At 38.7% G+C, this 23,606-nt stretch overlaps 1 long non-coding RNA gene across 1 annotated transcript; it reads right to left on the bottom strand.

The window, feature by feature from the left end:
* Positions 1-2,798: 2,798 nt before the first annotated feature.
* LOC131946325 (uncharacterized) lies at positions 2,799-14,679 on the bottom strand. The gene is made up of 3 exons (XR_009387698.1): positions 14,563-14,679; positions 4,942-5,027; positions 2,799-3,018 (listed from the first exon to the last, which is right to left on the bottom strand). It is a non-coding gene; the product is annotated as an uncharacterized LOC131946325 (long non-coding RNA).
* Positions 14,680-23,606: the final 8,927 nt, after the last annotated feature.

The following is a 23,606-nucleotide window of genomic DNA, read 5'->3' as shown; positions in this document are numbered from 1 at the left end:
TTGAATTAAGCAACGAACTGCTTGGAGCGATGCTAGCGATCGAACCAAGAGAAACGGGGGGAAGGCAGGGAGAATATGGCGATCCGCGAACTGGAAACGCAATCAAGCGTGGGAAACGGGTATGGCATTGACTGCGGGTACAGCATTCGGTCATTACGTAACAGCGCACTTACGGTTGCCGGTTCCGTGTAGCCGGTTCTTTGTTATCGAGTACCTACGGCTTGTTCCTTGCGTCGAGAATGAGCGAGATTTCATTGGTCGCGATCCTCTTTTGATAAATGTTGTGGTCGTTACCGAAAATAAAATGTGGCTGAATGCGATTTGATGACGTTTTCGTGTACGTAGGTGTAGGAGGGTGTGTCGATGCTATTTGAAATGCAACGTAGTAATATAAATAGAGGTGTAATTTATTTAACGTACATGTTGAATATGTCGGGAATTTGAAGTTTTGAAAAGGTGTTTCTCAACTACTGACTTAACCAGTTTCGTTAAGATATTCAGATGTACTCATAAATAGTTGATTGAGAGGCGCCACCCTCCCTTATGGGACGGAGTGGTCTAGTGGTAGAGAGCTGGACTGCTAACCCGTAAGTCTCGAGTTCGAATCCGGGTTCAAGTCAGTAGACCGTCCTTGAGTCCTCCCCAACTGTGATGGGTTACCTAACTCACGTTTGGGAAAGTAAAAGGCGACTGGGCATAATGCTGACCACATATCTCATATGCCGAGGTCACAGAAACAAGTGAACTCTACTTCACTTGCCCCATAGACCGTCAGGTTTAAAAGGGAAACTTTGCTTTACCCTCCCTTAACTAACATATTATCCCTAGCTTGTAAACAGATAGTGGATCGTGCCCATAAACACAATAGTTGTAGTTGTTCTTTGAAGTAATTCTTCATTGGTTGGTTAAATCTCGGTGTCTTTGATACTTGGATAAACGTATACAGGTATTGGTTAGGGCGATGGTTAGGGTTATAGAAAGGTTAATATAATTTATAAGCAGGCTGAGGATGAGGAAAAACTATGATGGCTAGGGTTAGGGTAATGTTGAGATCTACTAGTGTGCCTAATGCAGCTTTGATATTGAGAGCCAAAATAGTGTTTATGATTTTAAATGTTGGATTTGGATTGTAAGAATTTAGAGAGTTTTGGATGGTCTGTCTTGGAAGACACATACATATGGTAAAATATCAACGTGTGTTTGGAGGGGTGGGGGGGGGGGAATTTGAGTGTCTTCTTATGTTTACATAGAAGCTGAAGAATCTAAGCATTTATAGTAAGTAGTAAAGATTCAACTTTAGGACTACCGATCCACCGGGCAGATGAAGTAGAGTTTATTTGTTTCTTAACCTCGGAATATGAATCGATGCTGTGGTCAGCACTATGCCCAGCCGCCTTTCCCCAACGTAAGTCAGGTACCCTTCAGAGCTGAGTGGACTCACGAACAGTGTTTCTTCCAGACTTTTTTCTCCGGGGGGGGGGGGAGCACTTGAAATTTTCGGGGGGGGGGCGGTTAGACTTTCTTCGGGGGGGGGGGGGGCGGACACTGTTAAAAGTATATATTTTCTATATAAATTATATAAAATTTCATTTCGTTCGGGGGGCGGTAAAAATTTTTCGGGGGGGGGCTTTGCCCCCTCCCCCAAAGAGATGCCTGGAAGAAACTCTGCTCACGAACGTCGTACAGTCGTATCGTAATTCGAGATGATCAGCCAAACGCTCTACCCGTTCGACCACACCTTCCCCAGTTCCGAACTTAAAAAACATATGAACTCTACTTCATCTGTCCTATGTGGAACCCAGGCATTTGTATGGTGTTTGGAGCCTAGGCATTTGTATGGTGTTAATTCACGACCGCTACGCTCATAATATATTGATATTTTGTTTTTCAAAATTTAATTTTTTTGACTTGTTGTTATTTTGTTGTTGTTATTGATTCGATGAATCAGAATGTATTGCAACATGATCCTTTTATTCAAAATCAATACCAGATTTCCATAGTGGTGTTTGATCTATTGTATCGCCGTGGATCGATATCTGTGAAATATTAACAGGTTAGTTTTTAAAGTGTTTGTTTGTGTGTTAAAAAAAATTACAATGGTTTGCACGGCTCAAGTAAAATAAAATAAAATCCTGTAAAAAAAAGCTCTAGATTAGCTGCCTGTATTCAACGTTATATCGTTCTAAAAATATTGGAATGAGTGGGATTAGTTAGATTCCGTTGAAATTTATGACGTGAGGTAGTTATACACCTTAAAGCTAAGTAAACGGCATGGGGTTCGTTCATATTTGACATCTTTACATAATCAGCGGCGGGAGGGAGAAAAGAAATCTGAACCTTGTCACTAAGTACCACGTAACAGAACATTTAATTTTTTAATGTAATCTATAAAGATGAGGGTACTATATATATTATATATATATATATTATATATATATATTATATATATATATATATATATATATATATATATAATATATATATATATATATATATATATATAAAATTATGCTCGTTTGAAAGGTGTGTGCAGGGGATGGGGGTGGGAGGGTGTGTGTGGCGTAATTGGAACTATGACGACATCAGTTTGTATATTGGTTTATTTTTTCGGAGCTCAACATAATCTATTCTCATACAGGGGGCTGTGGTGAATTGATGTTAACATATCAAATAATTAGAGGACCGTTTTCTCTTTGATCACGGCGAATTGATCTCAACCCTGATTGATCGAAGTTCAAACCACCCCCCCCCCCCCACCCCCACACTCACCTGGGGTACGCCATCTTCAAATCCAGCTTCAGCTTCCTGATGAAGTAGGAGATGGGACTGATGGAGTCCAGTGACTCTGGCTGTCGCTCCCCAGGGCCATCGGCTGGCGTCGGTCGGGGCTGACCGTCCTAGAGGCATGCCCGTCCCTTTCGCTCCGACGACGCTGAGCGAAGCTGCCCCGTGTCCGGCGACGTAGCGACGTAGGTAGGCGATGTAGTGGGACACCGCGTAAGTGGGGGAACGGAGCTGCTGTAATAGAGAATACACATATATATAGATACACATATATAGATACACATATATAGATACACATATATAGATACACATATATAGATACACATATATAGATACACATATATAGATACACATATATAGATACCATATATAGATACACATATATAGATACACATATATAGATACACATATATAGATACACATATATAGATACACATATATAAATACACATATATAGATACACATATATAGATACACATATATAAATACACATATTAGATACACATATATAGATACACCATATATAGAAAACACATATATAGATACACATATATAGATACACATATATAAGATACACATATATAGATACACATATATAGATACACATATATAGATACACATATATAGATACACATATATAGATACACCATGTATAGATACACATATATAGATACACATATATAGATACACATATATAGATACACATGTATAGATACACATATATAGATACACATATATAGATACACATATATAGATACACATATATAGATACACATATTATAGATACACATATATAGATACACATGTATAGATACACATATATAGATACACAATATAGATACACATATATAGATACACATATATAGATACACATATATAGATACACATATATAGATACACATATATAGATAACACATATATAGATACACATATATAGATACACATATATAGATACACATATATAGATACACATATATAGATACACATATATAGATACACATATATAGATACACATAAATAGATACACATATATAGATACACATATATAGATACACATATATAGATACACATATATAGATAGTGTAGGCTACTTTTTACGTTTAAGGTATTAGTTAACACTTTTATAAGTGAAGTTCCCTTTTCGAACCAGACAGTTCATGGGACAAGTTGTGTAAGGTTTATTCTTTTAGCGACCTCGGCATATGAAGGGATGCTGTGATCAGCAGTATGCCCAGCCGCCTTTACTTACCCTAACGTGAGTTAGGCACCCATCAGAGCTAGTTGGACTCAGATACGTTTGTACTAAACTTATACTGACTTGAACCCGGATTCTATAACTCTAAACTTTCGGGTTAGCATCAGAGTTTTCTTCCAGGCATCTCTACGGCCCCCGAAAATTTTTTACCGCCCCCCCCCCCCCCGAACGAAATGAAATTTATATAATTTATATAGAAAATATATACTTTTAACAGTGTCCGCCCCCCCCCCCCGAAGAAAGTCTACCGCCCCCCCCCCCCCGGAAAATTCCAAGTGCCTCCCCCCCCCCCCCCCCCCCGGAGAAAAAAGTCTGGAAGAAACACTGGTTAGCATTCTAGCACTCTACGCCGTTCCAAAACACTTGCATAGTCGCTCATATTTTACTAAGGGCTGTTAAGCTAGAAAAGTGTCTTGCCGCTTTAATGACTCCATTTAATTTCAAGTATCCATTTAAGTTGAGTAGGCTCAATTATTACCGTCTTTTAGAATCATGAATGGTAACGAATTTTTTTATCCATCTTCCAGTTTATCCCAGTCAGTGTTGGGTGTTTAGTTAAATTCTAAAAATAACCCAACCTGTTAACTTAGCCCCAACTCTAATCCATACCAATAATCTCGAACTAATCCTATCTACTTATCTCAACCAAAACTCTAACTGGCAGATTAATCTTGAAATGTGGTTATTCTGTTTGCTAGTGCCTAACTATTCAAATTTTGTGAGTCGATTCAAATTTAAATCAAAACTTAAAAAACAAAACAACTGTACACCAAATGAGTAGTTACATGTATTAAAAATTGGTTCATCATCACGTTTAAAGAATTTAGATTGAAAAATTGTAGGATGCTAATTAAGGTAAATATACTAACTGGGAGTAACTATGAAAACACTAGATACATTACCTCGTTATACATGATTCTCCATCTTTCTTCAGCAACAGGTAGGGGTACAGCTTTGTCGGGCACAAACTCTCGGCCGAACATAATACCTGACGGGAGAAATATTTATTTTTATAACCTTTCAATGGGATGTTTAATATGAGCAGTTTTTTCTTTGTACGCACATTACAAAAATTACTACATTCTATTTGTAAATTGAATATATATATATATATATATATATATACATATTTATTTATTCATATATATATATATATAAACATATATCTTGATATACATTTTTTTATGTGCTGTGCTGAGATAAATATTTTTTTTTTATATATTTCCCTCCACACAGTTTACTCTACTCAAGCAAGGAGCCCACTGTGTGGAAAGGTTGCATTATTATTACATTAAAGTTACATGAATTAGTGAATTAGCATACAATGTACAATCAGTTTCAAGTCTTGATTCTTGTCTCTTCCTGATTTTCAAAATGTCTTTACTTTCCTTCCTTTTATCTTTCTGTTTCTTCAATGATTTTTGCTTCTTTATTTTCTCTTTTAATTTTTCGTTTCTTTTATTGATTCCAATAGAGCTTTGAGTATAGGTTCAATGGTGCGAGACGGAACATCCTACCTAAGATTGCTCCTAGGTAGGCGTCGTCTAGCTGAAAAGAATTTATTATAAGCCACTCGTACATTAAAGCCACCGTTGTACAAGTACTAGGTGGCTCTTCTCGAGAGCTGTGTGCAATCGAGGGATGTGTGGGCGCAACACCACACGATCTTTTGCATTCGATGCCTCGATGACCAACTTCTCAACCCCAGCAGCCAGCCCTAATAGGGGCTGACAAACCAAATGAATAAGATGTTGATATACATACATGTATATGGGTCATAGGACAGTGTCGTTGTTAAGGAGGTGGAAAGGTTTGTAACAAAATTATTATTACTTCTGAGAAATTAAAACTGAGAATATTACATTGATATATGTAAAAATACACTATTTAAGACAACTAACAGTTTTCTTTTTAAGCCCCGGCCTTATACAATAATTGAAAAATTTGTGAAATATAAAATCATATACAAACCTTCATACAAAACTTATAGTTATCATATTATTGTAGTAACAAAAAATAGTATCTGTTTAATTTCTTTAACGACGAATTTCGCTGTATTTTTAACATTGCAATTAGTTTGCTTCCCTCAATGTTTTTTATTTTGCTAAAGGGAAGTAACTAATGCAATATGAAAATTTACAGAGGAGAGATTTTCTTTTCGATATTGAAATGTGTCTACACATTTTAAAGAATGGTAGATACACTTATATTCGTTTTCTTTTCATAGGTATAACTAACTTCTAAATCAGTATAAAATAAATTGAATATTTCCTTTAAAATTTTCGTTCCTCCGCTAACTGTAATCCACTCCTCCCCTAACTAATACACTCTTCCACAAACTCCAATCCACTCCTAACTAATCCACTCTACTAACTCTAATCCACTCCTCCCCTAACTCTAATCCACTCCTCCACTAACTCTAATCCACTCCTCCACTAATTCTAATCCACTCCTCCACTAACTCTAATCCACTCCTCCACTAACTCTAATCCACTCCTCCACTAATTCTAATCCACTCCTCCACTAACTAATCCGCTCCTCCCCTTACTAATCCACTCCCACACTAACTAATCCACTCCTCCACTAATTCTAATCCACTCCTCCACTAATTCTAATCCACTCCTCCACTAACTAATCCACTCCTCCACTAACTAATCCACTCCCACACTAACTAATCCACTCCTCCACTAATTCTAATCCACTCCTCCACTAATTCTAATCTACTCCTCCACTAACTAATCTACTCCTCCACTAGCTAATCCACTCCTCCACTAATTCTAATCCACTCCTCCACTAATTCTAATCCACTCTTCCACTAACTAATCCACTCCTCCACTAACTAATCCACTCCTCCACTAACTAATCCACTCCTCCACTAATTATAATCCACTGCTCCACTAACGAATCCACTCCTCCACTATCTAATCGACTCCTCCATTAATTCTAATCCACTCCTCCACTAATTATAATCCACTCCTCCACTAACTCTAATCCACTCCTCCACTAACTCTAATCCACTCCTCCACTAACTAATCCACTCCTCCACTAACTAATCCACTCCCACACTAACTAATCCACTCCTCCACTAATTCTAATCCACTCCTCCACTAATTCTAATCCACTCCTCCACTAACTAATCCACTCCTCCACTAATTCTAATCCACTCCTCCACTAACTAATCCACTCCTCCACTAACTAATCCACTCCTCCACTAACTAATCCACTCCTCCACTAACTCTAATCCACTCCTCCACTAATTCTAATCCACTCCTCCACTAATTCTAATCCACTCCTCCACTAATTCTAATCCACTCCTCCACTAACTAATCCACTCCTCCACTAATTAATCCACTCCTCCACTAACTAATCCACTCCTCCACTAACTAATCCACTCCTCCACTAATTCTAATCCACTCCTCCACTAACTAATCCACTCCTCCACTAACTAATCCACTCCTCCACTAATTCTAATCCACTCCTCCACTAATTCTAATCCACTCCTCCACTAACTAATCCACTCCTCCACTAATTCTAATCCACTCCTCCACTAATTCTAATCCACTCCTCCCTAACTAATCCACTCCTCCACTAACTAATCCAGTCCTCCACTAATTCTTATCCACTCCTCCACTAATTCTAATCCACTCCTCCACTAATTCTAATCCACTCCTCCCTAACTAATCCACTCCTCCACTAACTAATCCACTCCTCCACTAACTAATCAACTCCTCCACTAACTAATCCACTCCTCCACTAACTCTAATCCACTCCTCCACTAATTCTAATCCACTCCTCCACTAATTCTAATCCACTCCTCCACTAACTAATCCACTCCTCCACTAACTAATCCACTCCTCCACTAACTAATCCACTCCTCCACTAATTCTAATCCACTCCTCCACTAACTAATCCACTCCTCCACTAACTAATCCACTCCTCCACTAATTCTAATCCACTCCTCCACTAATTCTAATCCACTCCTCCACTAATTCTAATCCACTCCCACACTAACTAATCCACTCCTCCACTAATTCTAATCCACTCCTCCACTAATTCTAATCCACTCCTCCCTAACTAATCCACTCCTACACTAACTAATCCACTCCTCCACTAATTCTTATCCACTCCTCCACTAATTCTAATCCACTCCTCCACTAATTCTAATCCACTCCTCCCTAACTAATCCACTCCTCCACTAACTAATCCACTCCTCCACTAACTAATCCACTCCTCCACTAACTAATCCACTCCTCCCCTTACTCTAATCCACTCCTCCACTAATTCTAATCCACTCCTCCACTAATTCTAATCCACTCCTCCCTAACTAATCCACTCCTCCACTAACTAATCCACTCCTCCCTAACTAATCCACTCCCAGTCTGGAAACCCCTGCTCTTGTCAGACCAACCGTGAGATATTGTGTATGCTTAACACTAACACGTCTTCCCCTCGCCAGTCATTAGAGTTCCCCACGAGAGAATGTCAAGCTTTTGTTAAGTATCAAAAAGGAATCTGACGAGCGACTTAGCAGAAGTCAAGGGTACCGGGTCACCGACCTATGTGGTACACCAATAATCGTTTGGGGGGGGGGGGGGAGGAGGGGGGATAACGGACAGAGGCGTAGCGAGGGAGAGCGTGGGGGGGGGGGGACCGCACCGGGTGACGCCTTTTAGGGGGGTGACACCGAGGCGAAAAATAGCAAAATATATAGAGAAAAATTATAATCCCACTTAATTAAGTGATTGATTCGAGTGTCAAATAGTGTTTTAAGAGGTGCAAATCGAGGGGGGGGGGAGCAAAGTTGAAAGTTTGTCCCCAGGAAGGGTCGCTACGCCTCTGGGGGTGACACCATTAAGTGTCGCACCGGATGACACCCGACCTCGCTACGCCACTGATAACGGGAGCTCTTAAGATCTTCACACTAATTTAAAATTCTATATTTCTTACGTTAAAGAGCAAGGTAAAACTATGGGAGGATTGCCTGTCATCGCAGCAAGTCAACAAATTCACGTATTACTAGACTTTGGTTACGTGAAAAACAAACTTTTAATCGTATTACATAATGTATCGTAATTCGGTAAAATAAAATTATGCGCTTGACAATTCATGCGATCTTAAAAGAAAAGAAGTTCTATGCACACTCACTGTAATAACATACCGTTTTCATCCTGTTATTTTTATTGAAATTTATCCTTCATATTATTATGGTAAAAACGTTAAACTGTCGCTTTTAGTTTATTAACGTATTCTTGTGTTAGACACAAGATGGGGGGGGGGGGGGGGATGAGCCCAGATAAAGGGATATTTTTAATGTATGGAAATACTGTTCGCGGTAGCGTACTCAACAGTGTCCCTATATTACGTATGCTAGTTTGAAAATTTGGGAGGTTGTTGAGTACACTTCAGTGAAGGTTTTTGCTACAAAAAAAGTAGACTACATACTATCGGTGGGCTGGCGACACGGCAGTTCTACTGTGTCAATAGCTTTCTTACCACATGGGTTCCGATAGTCGCTGATTTTATTCGGGGCATCTACACTTAGTTTTGATTTGGGTATACCTGAAACCATGCTATCATGACACCAAAACTTTGTTCTTCTTCTTCTTCGTTCTTAATTTTAGTGTTGGAAGGGATCGAGCCTTATCTGCCAGAGGGTTTGAACTCGAGACTTTTTCGAATTTATCAACCATGAGGTTTTTGTCGACTCGACCACGCCTCCATCACAATTAAGGATACGTGTCAACTGATTATGCGCCATTGAGACCATTGACTCTATTTTCAGCCTGCTTCCAAACTTGGTTAACTTTACTGCATTTTTAAAATGACTCCTAAGTGTGGTTTATATCAATTTAGTTTAATTTAAAATAATGTTACATGTGTTACTAAGTATGTCAATTTAGTTTAAGTTAAAATAATGTTCAATATGAAAACCAAGCATGTCAATTAAGTTTAAGTTAAAAACAATATTCGGCCTGTCAGCTAAACATATTTAATGATAAAAAAATTATATTTCCAAACACGAAAACTAATTGTTGTTGCTAATACTACATACTAATTTAATTGAGAGACCAATCAATTGTTTTTCGCGGCGTGTCTATATGAAGTAAAGTTCCAAACGCCACACAAATTGTTCAACACTGAAACAGATTTACAAATTACGTACTCTCAAACCGACGCGCTTCAGTGATCATTGCGTGACTGAGTATGTTCACATTGTTCGGCTTTGTAGCGACTATCGAGTAGATCTTAAATGGAATTCCTTACTAGCATTGTTGGACCGGGAAGGATTGGGGGGGGGGGGGGGGGGTGTTTTTAGACTACAGGAATACCTGAACCATTATGTGTAATCTATTGTTATATGATACCTATGGATCCAGCAATATATTGCCTCGAAAAGGTACGTTAAAAATTCTTGAGATTTCTAATAAAAAAACGCTAGCTAATCATGCTTATTGATCACTTGGTTTTAATTATTGATTGGGTTGTAAATTAAATTGGTTAGCGCACGAGTGGTTAAAGTATGTGTCTGGTGTTTTTGGGCTGTCGTGTTCTGGAATTAGTTTCTATTGTCTAAAGATGGCGTCTGAAGGTTTTGTTACAAAGTGGTTACGATAAAATCTTTTCTAGCTTTCAAGTGGTGCTTTTTTTTCTGTTTGACGCTAATCAAGCAAAATTAAATTGACAATAGAGTGCTAGACTGCTAATTTGAAAAAGTCTCGAGTTCAAATGCGGGTTCGAATTCGAAACAAAACTTGGATAAGGATGAATAGTAAGAATTATTTAGATGTGGTTAACAAGTTTTTTGGAAGTGGGGTGGGGGGGGGGGGGGGGAGTGGGTGGGAAGAGGGGGCAGTGTTTTTTCCAGAATTTTTTATCGGGGGGGGGGGGGGAGACTTGATATTTTCGGGGGGGGGGGGGAGGGGACAACATTTTCTGGGGAGGGGGGGGGGGCGGACACTTGTAAAAGTGTATGTTTTCTATATAAATTCCATTTCGTTCGGGGGGCGGTAAACTTTTTTCGGAGGGGGGGGGGCTTCTCCCCCCCCCCCCCCCGATGAGTTGCCCGGAAGAAACTCTGGGGGGGATGTTATAAATACTTCAATATTTAAACATTTATTTTATTTAGCACTAGACTGCTAATTTGAAAGTTTCGAGTTCAAATGCGGGTTCGAGTTAGTAGAACGTCCCTGAGTCCACCCAGCTCTGATGGCTACCTGACTCACGTTTAGCAAAGTAAAAACGGTAGTGCCTAGTGCGGACCGCACGATCCCTTCATATGCCGATGTAACAGAAACAGATGAACACTAATTCACTTGCCCCATGCACCATCAGGTTCGTAAAGAAAATTGTACTTACTTTTATTATATTATGTTATCAAAGTGTTATTTTTAAAAAAAAATATTCCTGTATTTAGCACTTGGTAAAATGGAAACGTATAAAAATGATGATTTAGGTCTTCAGACCTGTTAATTTGTCAACCATTAATACGACAACTAAATTTAAGTACCACAACCTATAACATGAGATCTAATATCCTTATCCTGTTTTATAACTGAATAATTATTTTATTTTCTAAAATATTTTAATCAAGTTAATTAGATTTGAATCTACTTACATTTTAAATCCCATAATTTTTGTCATTTTCCCCGCTATTTTGTTCACATGAAGCAATTGTAGGTTCAGCTTGATAATCCTCTATCAATGTACATCTAATCCACCCCTCTCAGCGTTGATACAAACATATATCTGATCCTCTCTGTTAAACGTATATCTGAGTCTCCAAACTGTTAATATAAACGTATATATGCTCCTTCGGACTACGCGCTGATATTAATTTATATTTGTACCACCTTGATATCAACTTATTACTAATTTTGTTGTTGTTGACAAAGCACTGATATCAACCTATATTTGTTTCTCTTGATTACTTATTTATATCAAATTTAATCCGATCGACTGAACTCAGCATCGAAACCAACCTCAGTCCTTCAATTCGAGAAATCAAAGTTTCGTCAAAGATCCTGGACAGGGGGTTCCTGGACAGGGGGGTCCTGGACAGGGAAGGGGGGAGGTGCTGTTGCTTTACTTCCTCCCAGACCACGTGACCGGAGGCTCACCTGAGGGTTTGGGAACACGATGACCATCTTCGTTGACCAAAGGGGGGGGGGGTGGTCAAACAAACTCCCTGGGGGGGGGGGCATGGGAGTGAGGAGTGAGAAGAGGAGGGGGGGGGGGGGGTTGCACCTATTGTTCAAGTTTTAAAGCTAGTAGGGGGCATATAAAAAAATTGCCTTCGAAATTATTAAATTCTTTTAAATACATTTGATAAAGTTTATTTCCAAATGGAACGCATATTCAAACGTGTAGAGATAAAAAATAATAATTATCCAACGATTTATTAGTAGCACACTTGAACGTGAAAAAAAATGTATAAAATGTTATATCATTCTAAAGATTTTTCTAATGACGTGGTCGGCAGTTCTAAAGTATGTATGGACTTATGGACTAACTCTGCAACATATTTTTCTTCTAATGCACCATGTCGTAGAATCTATGACAAAATATTTTTTTATACAAGAATATTTTCGGGTCTCAGTTTGTCACCAATACGATATAGGTAATGAGTAGAAACACGATAATTATTTTAAGGGCCTAAATTTGCTTTAGAGAAATATAATGCAAAAACGTTATTTATTTTCTTTTCTTTTACCCGTCAAACACAATACTTTTAAAAACATTGATAAATAAGATTCAAAGGTTAATTTAAACTATAAAGAGAACCCTTTCATGTCATAACTTTTGATTCCACAATAGTCTAATGTTGTTTTAGATGAAAGATTGACGAAGTAAATAACTATTCTAAAAAAAAAAATGAAAAAAAAAGAAAAAAAAAAGAGAGATGTTAGAATAGCTAGAGGTAATTTCATGATGGTTAAAAATTGAAAGGGAGAGCGGAGAGGTGGGGGGGGGGGGGGGGGGGGAGAGGGAGCGGGAATGGTCCATGTTGACACACGATGCACACAATTAGACCTGGTCGTCTGCTCAATGTGGCTACATGGGGCGTGGATGGCATACCACACGTGGAGGAATTACAAACACGGGGAGCGTGTGTGTGCGTGTGTGTGTGTGAGGGGGGGGGGGGTAAGGTTAAGGACGGTGACTAAACGGAATATTTGTCACGACAAATGCGACATGCCACGACCCTAGTACTTGGAGTAGAATGGGGACAATGTCAGGGGGTCTCTGTGACAAAAATTAGTGCGGTGGTACCGGAATGTTGTCTGTGAAATGTCAGGGGCCTCTATGACAAAAATTAGTGCGGTGGTACCTGAATGTTGTCTTTGACACTACGGAAGTGGATGCCGGGATAAGGTACGAGGGAAGGCCAAGACCGTTCTAATTTGATACAAAACTTGGATAAGGTTGAATTGTTAAAGATATCGAGAGGTGTGATAGGTTCGCAAGTTGTTGGGAGGAGGATGTTATAAATTCTTCAATATTATAAACATTTATTTTGTTGAGTGCAGATAGATTTCTGTTCTGGTAAATGTATATGAAGTAAGTTAACATCGATTAGTCTTCTGAAAATTGATAACTGAAAACTAATTATCTTTAAGCAAATTTCTCATTAAAACAGGGATATAGTTTATAATTTTCTTCCAGGCAATAAATCAGCGTTGGTTAAACACTCGATAAAGTAAGAACTTTGACCAGTGGCGTAGGCAGGATTTTTAAAAATAAGAACTTAACCCATGTTAATTTTTAAGCTTGACACTGAGAGCAATAAAAGTAAAAAAAAAAGTGTAGTCATTGTTAGAATCCAAACAAAGTACCGGGGTCTGTCCGCCCCGTACACCTCTTCCCCGATACGCGACAGACTTGAATCACACCGTCGCCACATGTTGACTCTATACATACAATTATATGACTCGCGCTGTCCCCCCCCCCCTCCGGCACATTAAGTTAGGTACGCCACTGATTACAATTATGTTGAACGTAGAGTTTAAATGACAGGGTCTCTTGTATCCAACATGTGTATCTTCGATTGACCACTTTGCAAATTGGATACTTCGTTTTACGGAGACATGTGGTCTAAACCTCCTCACAACATTGGGTACATACGATTTAAAAAAAATAAATAAATATAGTTTACATCCCATACTTGTTATTCTCCTAAATTTAATTGGTTTAATTACATCTTAAGGGTGACTTAGCGGTAGAGCGCTATACTGCTAACCCGAGAGTCTCGAGTTCGAATCCAAGTTCAAGTAAGTGGAACGTCCGTGAGTCTACCCAGTTCTATAAGGTACCTAACTCACTTTAGGAAAGTAAAGACGGCTGGGAACAGTGCTTACCACAATATCCCTTCATACGCCGAAGTCAAGAAACATGAACTCTATCTGCCAAATGGACCGTGAGGTCGAAAGAAGTATCTACTGTTTTTACGAATCACATCTTTACACATTATAAATTTATAGCAATAGAACACTAAATTTAAAATTAAATCACTCAAAAATTCTCACCTGCATTCACACGTGAATCCCCGATCAAATCACCATATAAAAACAACAACCCCACAATGTTTCCAACAGCTGTAGTCAGAGCGAACGAATCTTTGTGAACAAAACACCTGACTGCTGGTCTAGCCACTAGAGGGACCGTGTTTCATCGATTCACTGATCGGAACCAATCAATCGATCTGCTCGTGTTCTGGGTGCGTCGGCGCGCCGTCGATAAGCGCCGGCGCAGCGGTCAATATACGCCGGTAACCGGTCATTATTTTTTTGCCGGCAACTTGGGCATATTCGCCGGCATGTGTATATGCGTTTGTGTTGGCCACATTTTAAAGGCTGTCGGTTCATATATGTCAGTATGTCTGTAAATATGTGCCGGTAACCGGTCATTTTTTTTGCCGGCAACTTTGGCATATTTGCCGGCAAGCAGTGAAAATGTATGGGCCAAATTTTAAAGGCTGCCAGTTGATATATGTCAGTATGTCGGTAAATAAGTGCCGGTAAATAGTCATTGTGTTTTAGAATATTTATGAGTTGTAAGTGTCGGCATCCGGACAATTTGTGCCAACACATGTTTAATATGCGTCAGGTAACGTTAACTGGGTGTTTGTGTATTCGAAATGATGTTGGTAATTGGTCAAAATGAGCTGGTAATTTGCAAAAGTGCGCTAGTAATTCGTTAATTAGATAGTAATTGGTAAATATGCTTTTGCGATTGGTAAAAAATGCGTTGGTGATGGTCAAATATGCGCTTGTAATTAGTCAATTTTCTTTAGTTAGCAATTGGTCAATGTTTGTTGGTCATTGGTCAATGTTTATCTGTAATTGATCAATATTAATCTGTAATTGGTCAATGTATGCCGGTAATTGGTCAATGTTTATCTGTAATTGGTCAATCTTTATCTGTAATTGGTCAATCTTTATCTGTAATTGGTCAATCTTTATCTGTAATTGGTCAATGTTTATCTGTAATTGGTCAATCTTTATCTGTAATTGGTCAATGTTTGCTAGTAATTGTTCTTTATTGCTGAGAGTGTTATTAAACGAATCAGCACATACAAATATATGTCTGTATGTGCTAAAGATGCACCGACTGACAGTACTTATGAACCGTCACATAATCCAACTAAACCGATGATTGTTCAATACACGACGGCAAATGTACAATATGATATGCACTGTGTAAATCAAAAACGTGCGTCGATACGTAGTCTACAAGATATCGGTCGACACTGTGACTCATATGAGTCGGTGGATATAAAAGTTACATACATGACGCCAGATAAGTTATAAGAGAAAAAATTGGTAATATAAATAGTTGGTCGAAAAACGTTTATCTGTTTATTTGTCACTGGAAAATATCAGAAATAATAGGTAAACAGCTTTTTATAACCTCCCTTAACAAAGTTAAATAACCAATTTTTTAAAATTTCCCTTAGATCAGGTGAACAACCTTTTTTTATTACTTCATTAAACCAAAGTCAACAGGTATTTATTATTCCCCCCTTAGCTAAGGCGAACAGCATTTTAGTACTTTTCTCCACCGAGGCAAGCAGCTTTGATTACTTCCCTTATCTGAGGTAACAAGCTTTTATTACTTTGCATAACTTAGATTTTTGTGACGTCTAACCAGGTCATAACTTGTTTTTATAAGAGTTCAAACTCTTTGTCATGAAGGTTTTAAGCCTTATTTTAGGTCTCATTGGAAAAAAATAAAATCGCCTGGGCATTTGCAAGTCTCAGCGTTTTGATTCGCTCTCCAAAGATCAGAGAAACTTTACTACACCTATACATTTACCTTCATGTTTGTTTAGATAATTAATTTTTTTTTTCAAACGAGATGCATTTATATAAAATGTGAATATTTCTGATGCAAATTTAAAGTAGACAATATTTTTTGTTCAACTTATGGAATCAGAACAAAATGCCATGTAAATAAAACATACACTAACGACTGGAGTCTTATTAGGTGAGGTCTCTTATAAGAGTCAGTCTTATAGGAGTCAGTATTTTAGGCGTCGAAACCATTTCTGCCCGACTACATTTCTCTGAACCGAATAATTCCTAATTAGCCAGCCTAATTAATTAATTCCTGCTCACACGCGAGATTCAAGTAATTACACGATTGGGATAAAAGTGGAACCAACTACTAACTCATTAGTTAAACTTTACGCTAGTCAGTCTGTCAATTCTTTTATCGATACCTCAAGAGCCCAGCTGTTAGAAAGAGAGAAAGTACTTCTATGCTCTTCGCTAGGGTCATATCGAGGCTATGTTTGGTAAAAATCTCAATCTCGTGCTAACTCAGGCCTAGCCGAGATCCTGGAGTTAGCGCTAATACTATATACACCCTCCCCCCCCCCCAGCCCCTCTAAACACATTCCCACCTCGCTCTAATTATAGCCTCGGCCCTCCGTTATGTGTTCATCGTAAATTAGTATTGAAATCGATTCTGGTCCAATCGATATTTTTAAGTGCGGTTTTAGAGACCTAAACTATTTCGTGACGTCATGGTACTCGTATTCTCCCCCCTGGGGGTCAAAACGTGGGTCACAGTGACCCGGTATTGACCTATTTAAAATGACCATTTAACACATTTAAAAGGTTTGTTGTTTTGTATGTGTGTGTGTGTGTGTGTATAAGGGGAGGGAATCGAGTGTGACATTGCGGGGTTTGGAGGGTTAAAATGTGTTACATTTCACTCAATGCAGAAGTTTGATTACGGATTTAGATGGGATTAACCATTAGGATTATCTGTTTGCCGAGATGGAATATGAACGTCGCCGTTGAACAAAAAAACGTGTGGTTAGTCGTGGTCTCTATTAAAGGTTGAACTATAAACACAGCTGATAACACAGTTGTGGAAATAGGCGTGGGTCCTGAAAGGGTTAACAAGTTTAACATGTTTAACACGTAACCGTCTAGCGGCGGACATTAAAAGGTTTCGACCAAAGGACTCCGTCAATATAAAAAAAACTGCATCCTCGCTAGCTTTTGATCCTAGCTAGACATTACCTTTTTATGTAAAAGAATATTTATTTGTTTTTTTTTTATAAAAAGTATTTTTTTTATAAAAGATTACTTATTATTATTTTTTTACCAAGGGTTTTTTGGGCAAGAAGTGAGTGTTAAAAACATCTTATTTCAAAAATTGCAAATAGTACCGTTCCATTTTTCTTAGCCATACCGCCGTAATCGATATTGTTGTATCGCTGATTACGATACTTGGTTTATCTGTTACACCTGTAGTATGAGGTAGTTAGTCTTAAAGTTAGCGTTAGGACTTGGGTTGAGATTTGATTCTTTATTGTTTCAGTTAATTGTTATATACCATTCTTCTTCTTCTTTGCATTTTTCAACTCCCGCTGGAGCATAGTTCATTTACACATTCCTTCAATTTTTTAATCCGTTCTTTACTGTCATGAATTTTTCTTTCCAACTCTTTCCAATTACTTTCACGCTCTTTTTGTTTCATTTTCAAGCGCCAAATTATGTATTTTTGGTCTCTCTTGTATAATCTATGTGGCGCATTACCAATAGTTTCACATCACAACCCAGCTCCAGTAATTACCCCACTCATTAATTATACACCCAGTTAAATAGCTCGACTCATGGTTTAGATTGACTCTACTTAACCTGCTACAAACCACATCTAGATATAAACACACAGGCACCGAGTCTGGTAATATTTTAGCCCATCTGCATCTTCTTTTCTATGGTTCTCTACAATACACAATATTTTATTGTCATCATTTAATTTAAGTAGAAAAAAAAAACATTCATTGAGACTCCAAAGCAGAGTTGAATATGTTTATGTTATCTTTATTGTTACAGTTGTTTTTTACTATTGTTATCTTTATTTTTAAAAGTTGTTTTTTTACTATTTTTATCTTTATGTTAAAGTTGTTTTTTCAACATTGTTTATATTTATTGTTAGTTGTTTTTTAACATTGTTTATCTTTATTGTTAAAATTGTTTTATTACCATTTTTATTTTTGTTGTTAAAATTGTTTTTTTTTACTATTGTTATCTTAATTGTTAAAGTTTTTTTTACCATTGTTTATTATTTTTGTCTTCGTTGAGCGGCTTCTAAGAACCTGATAAGGCCACATTCTTTGTTTGCCGTGTCTAGAGAGCTGTCGCCAGAAAAAAAAACAACACAAAAAACAAAATACACAACGTTATGCTGTACTACACAATCTACGATACAACCACACCCACCCTCCTCCCTCCTCAACATCATCAACTAATCTAACCAAAGTAATTGGTTATTGATTATCTTTCAGCCTCCGGGCTTAAATCGATACACAAATCGATATCGATTATTTTTTTCCTGGTATTTTTTCATGTCCACTCCCCCCCCCCCCCCTAGGATTGATTCCTGGTGGAATAATCGATTATCGATACCAAGCCCCGTATCGATCTAGCAGTAAAGAAGACAGATGCTAGGGATCGGACGAGATTTTCTCACCCACTTCCGGTTTAGGGGAGCATGTGATAAATCCTCCACAATGGAACAATCTTCACGTCAGGATTGGCTACCGTCAATCAGGTGCTGCCTCAATCATTTCCCGATTGGTCCATATTTATTGCCTCAATCATTTCCAGATGGGTCCATATTTATTAAAACTTGATTTTTAAAAAAAATGGATTGTATATAGTGTGATTTGAAAACCATGCAACAGGATTGTTAGGTGTATTTTGATATTTCAGGAATTGGTAATGTTGTTTTAGAGTGGTTTTGTTTGCTTTTGTTGTTGCAGAGTTTCTTCCAGGAAGCTCTTCAGGGAGGGGGCTCTTTATCGCCCCCTCTCCCCCCCCCCTCCTTCCGAAACGAAAGGAATTTATATAGAAAATATATACTTTACCATTTTACCATATCAGTGTGCACCCCCCCCTCCCACCCCCCTGAAAATATCAATGTTATTTTCATTTTAACTCCCGTTTCCAATGTGCTGTTTTTGAGGTAAGTGGTAAGTTAAAAACATTGACCGTTTTTTTTAACCACATTGTCTGTTGGATTTCAAGGCGGAACGTAGACAATGTGATTCTTCAATGTCTAAACTCTAAAATTACATAGACATACCGTAACAGAAAACAAGGCCGGCCCGGGAAATCATGAAGAAGAACAGTAGAAGAATAAGCAAAAGCCGATAATGTGACATGTGAGCAAATAAGGAGAGCTGCCCAAAACCGAGACCGGTTTAGAGGTGTGATTGCAGCCCTTAGCTCCACGGAGACCACAAAGGATTAAGTTGAGTAAATCCACCTAACACGAACACAATAAACTGGAATGTAAATCTCCTTTAGAGAACAACGTTACAGGAAGTAGTTTGCTTTATAGTGGTTTAAGTTACAGGGAAGTAAATCGTTTTATATTGGCTAAAGTTACAGGAAACTAACTCGTTTTATAGTGGCTAAAGTTACAGGGAAGTAATTCGTTTCATAGTGGCTAAAGTTACAGGGAAGTCACTCGTTTTATTGTGGTTAAAACACCTGCTATTTCCCCCTTCCATCTTAGAGTTAATATCTAAACGAGGAAAATTTAAATCTGTAACATGGAGTAAAGCTTCTCCCAATGATCAACGATCGTCTAGTTAAAGTTAGACTTTTGGACTAATTGAATCAGTACATCGCGGTCGTGGCAGTTATAATTATGATCTAGTGGTATAAGGGTGTTATAAAAAAAGCGGAATGATTAGAAGATTAACATTAACATTAATTGAACGCCATACAGTAATCACATAACATATAAAAAGTTTATAAATAACATTGAACGAAGGATACATATTTAACATAACACATCGCAATTAATCACGAAATACAAAAACAATGCTAGAAACCGGGTGACACCATTTAGGGGGGGGGGGGTCACACCAAGGCAAAAAATGGTAAAATATATAGAGAAAAATTTGAGGGGGGGGGGGTGCAAATCGAAAGTTCGAGGGGGGTGCAAATCGAAAGTTCGAGGGGGGGGGGGGGGGTGCAGCAAATCGAAAATTGAAAGTTTGTCCCCGGGAAGAGTCGCTACGCCTCTGGGGGGGGGGGTGACACCATTAAGTGCCGCACCGGGTGACACCCAACCTCGCTACGCCACTGCGAATAGTCACCCATCACCGATAGTGGTACATCACAACTAAGCTCCAGTAATTACTACACCCATCAAAGCTACGCCCCATTAATGACTGTGACTCATGTTTTTTGCTTAACTCTGCTACACCTGCTACAAACCACATCTAGACATGAAACACACAGGCACGGCTTAATGTCAGCCAAGTAATTACGCTACATATGGTATCTAGCTTTTGTTTAGTTCTGTACCGACTCATGGAGCCACCCTTAGACAACAAAATAATTGTAGCTATTAGTGTTACAATTACAGCTCATTACGTGCGAGTTGCTGATCTCATGTGACTTTTAAAACTGGTATATTAATGGTAGATTTGACCGACTGTTTTACATTACCATATCGGTTTACAATAGATAAAACTGTTTTAAAACTCTAGAGAGCGACTTTAGGATTAACAAATCACCGATTAAGATGTTTTCCAAGTTGTTTGTTCTATGTATTCTGGTACTTTGTCTTCAGATTTCTCTGCAACAAACAGGTAGGTTGTTTGTACATCACATTAACTTGGGCAGACGGAATGGTGTCTTATAAACTTTTCTATAACAGTTAAATGGCCTACTCTGAACCAACATAACTTACCCTCATCCCGACGTAGTCTAAAGTCTAATTTAGATATGAACCGTGGTTAGAAATATTTTGGAAAAGTGTTGTAGTATCTGCAACTCTAACCCATCTTTCTTGTCTTATTTGTTTCCCCAATTTGTCCCCAGTGGTAACCCATCTTTCTAGTGCTAGTTTTTCCAATAGTCCCCAGTGCTAACCCATCTTTCTTGTGCTAGTTTCTCCAACTGTCCCCAGTGGTAAGTCATCTTTCTTGTGCTAGTTTCTCCAACTGTCCCCAGTGGTAACTCATCTTTCTTGTGCTAGTTTCTCCAACTGTCCCCAGTGGTAACCCATCTTTCTTGTGCTAGTTTCTCCAACTGTCCCCAGTGGTAACCCATCTTTCTTGTGCTAGTTTCTCCAACTGTCCCCAGTGGTAACCCATCTTTCTTGTGCTAGTTTCTCCAACTGTCCCCAGTGGTAACTCATCTTTCTTGTGCTAGTTTCTCCAACTGTCCCCAGTGGTAACCCATCTTTCTTGTGCTAGTTTCTCCAACTGTCCCCAGTGGTAACCCATCTTTCTTGTGCTAGTTTCTCCAACTGTCCCCAGTGGTAACCCATCTTTCTTGTGCTAGTTTCTCCAACTGTCCCCAGTGGTAACCCATCTTTCTTGTGCTAGTTTCTCCAACTGTCCCCAGTGGTAACCCATCTTTCTTGTGCTAGTTTCTCCAACTGTCCCCAGTGGTAACCCATCTTTCTTGTGCTAGTTTCTCCAACTGTCCCCAGTGGTAACCCATCTTTCTTGTGCTAGTTTCTCCAACTGTCCCCAGTGGTAACCCATCTTTCTTGTGCTAGTTTCTCCAACTGTCCCCAGTGGTAACCCATCTTTCTTGTGCTAGTTTCTCCAACTGTCCCCAGTGGTAACTCATCTTTCTTGTGCTAGTTTCTCCAACTGTCCCCAGTGGTAACTCATCTTTCTTGTGCTAGTTTCTCCAACTGTCCCCAGTGGTAACCCATCTTTCTTGTGCTAGTTTCTCCAACTGTCCCCAGTGGTAACCCATCTTTCTTGTGCTAGTTTCTCCAACTGTCCCCAGTGGTAACCCATCTTTCTTGTGCTAGTTTCTCCAACTGTCCCCAGTGGTAACCCATCTTTCTTGTGCTAGTTTCTCCAACTGTCCCCAGTGGTAACTCATCTTTCTTGTGCTAGTTTCTCCAACTGTCCCCAGTGGTAACTCATCTTTCTTGTGCTAGTTTCTCCAACTGTCCCCAGTGGTAACCCATCTTTCTTGTGCTAGTTTCTCCAACTGTCCCCAGTGGTAACCCATCTTTCTTGTGCTAGTTTCTCCAACTGTCCCCAGTGGTAACCCATCTTTCTTGTGCTAGTTTCTCCAACTGTCCCCAGTGGTAACCCATCTTTCTTGTGCTAGTTTCTCCAACTGTCCCCAGTGGTAACTCATCTTTCTTGTGCTAGTTTCTCCAACTGTCCCTAATTTAGTTTTTTTTTTTTTGGCTTGTCACGTTCTTTATCTCTTTCGGTCCCATGTTATGCTTAAACTTGCCTTTCTCTGACCTCGACTTCTAAAGTATATGGCCGATCCACCTTCAATTTTATTCCGTCCAATTGTTTTTTTCCCTCGCCTTAGTTCTTCGTCAATAACCCTACTCATTTAAAAAAAAATTAGAACCGGATACGAAAAATAAAATGCTTTTTATTTTGGCCCAGCTCCCAAAACAATTTTAATCGTAAATCGCACTCTTTTTGTTAGTTGTTTCTAAATACCGAAATCGCTGTCTATTTTACAGGCTTTAACGATATCAGAAATCTTATGAGCAAACAACGCTTTTACAACAAAAAAAAAAAATCTTATTTTTTACTTCTTTCAAATGCTTGATATTATAATTTTTAAAAATTAAAATATGTGTTTTATTGTAGCTGATGTGTGTTCCCGTCCAGTGGTAGTCGGAAAATGCAGGGCCTCCTTCCGTAGATACTACTACGACCAGGCATCCGGAGAATGCAAGAGATTCACCTACGGCGGATGTGACAGCAACGGAAATAATTTCCGAACCCTGGCCGAGTGCAATGCGGCATGCAACAGTAGTTAAACTTCCACAGGACAACGGTTGAACTATTAATTATAGCAGAAGTTGATGCTCGCTCACCTGTTAGGTGTAGACAAGTCTTGAATAAACTTTATTTCATAGGTAAATATAAATTGGTGGGTTTTTTTTGTATGTTTGTGCAACCGCAAGATATGCATTGTGTGCAAAAGAGTTTGGTTTGAGATTGAACTTGTGTTGTCCGTGGTAAAAACTGAGCCTTTTCGATGGGAGCGTTTTGTCGATGGGTAAAACTGTTGGGTCGGGTGGTAGAGCGCTTGTG

Source organism: Physella acuta, unplaced genomic scaffold (genome assembly GCF_028476545.2).
Source record: "Physella acuta isolate Inbredline_101_S28 unplaced genomic scaffold, ASM2847654v3 ptg000553l, whole genome shotgun sequence".
Taxonomy (NCBI): Eukaryota; Metazoa; Mollusca; class Gastropoda; family Physidae; genus Physella; species Physella acuta.
This window is presented reverse-complemented; position numbering and strand designations above follow the sequence as displayed.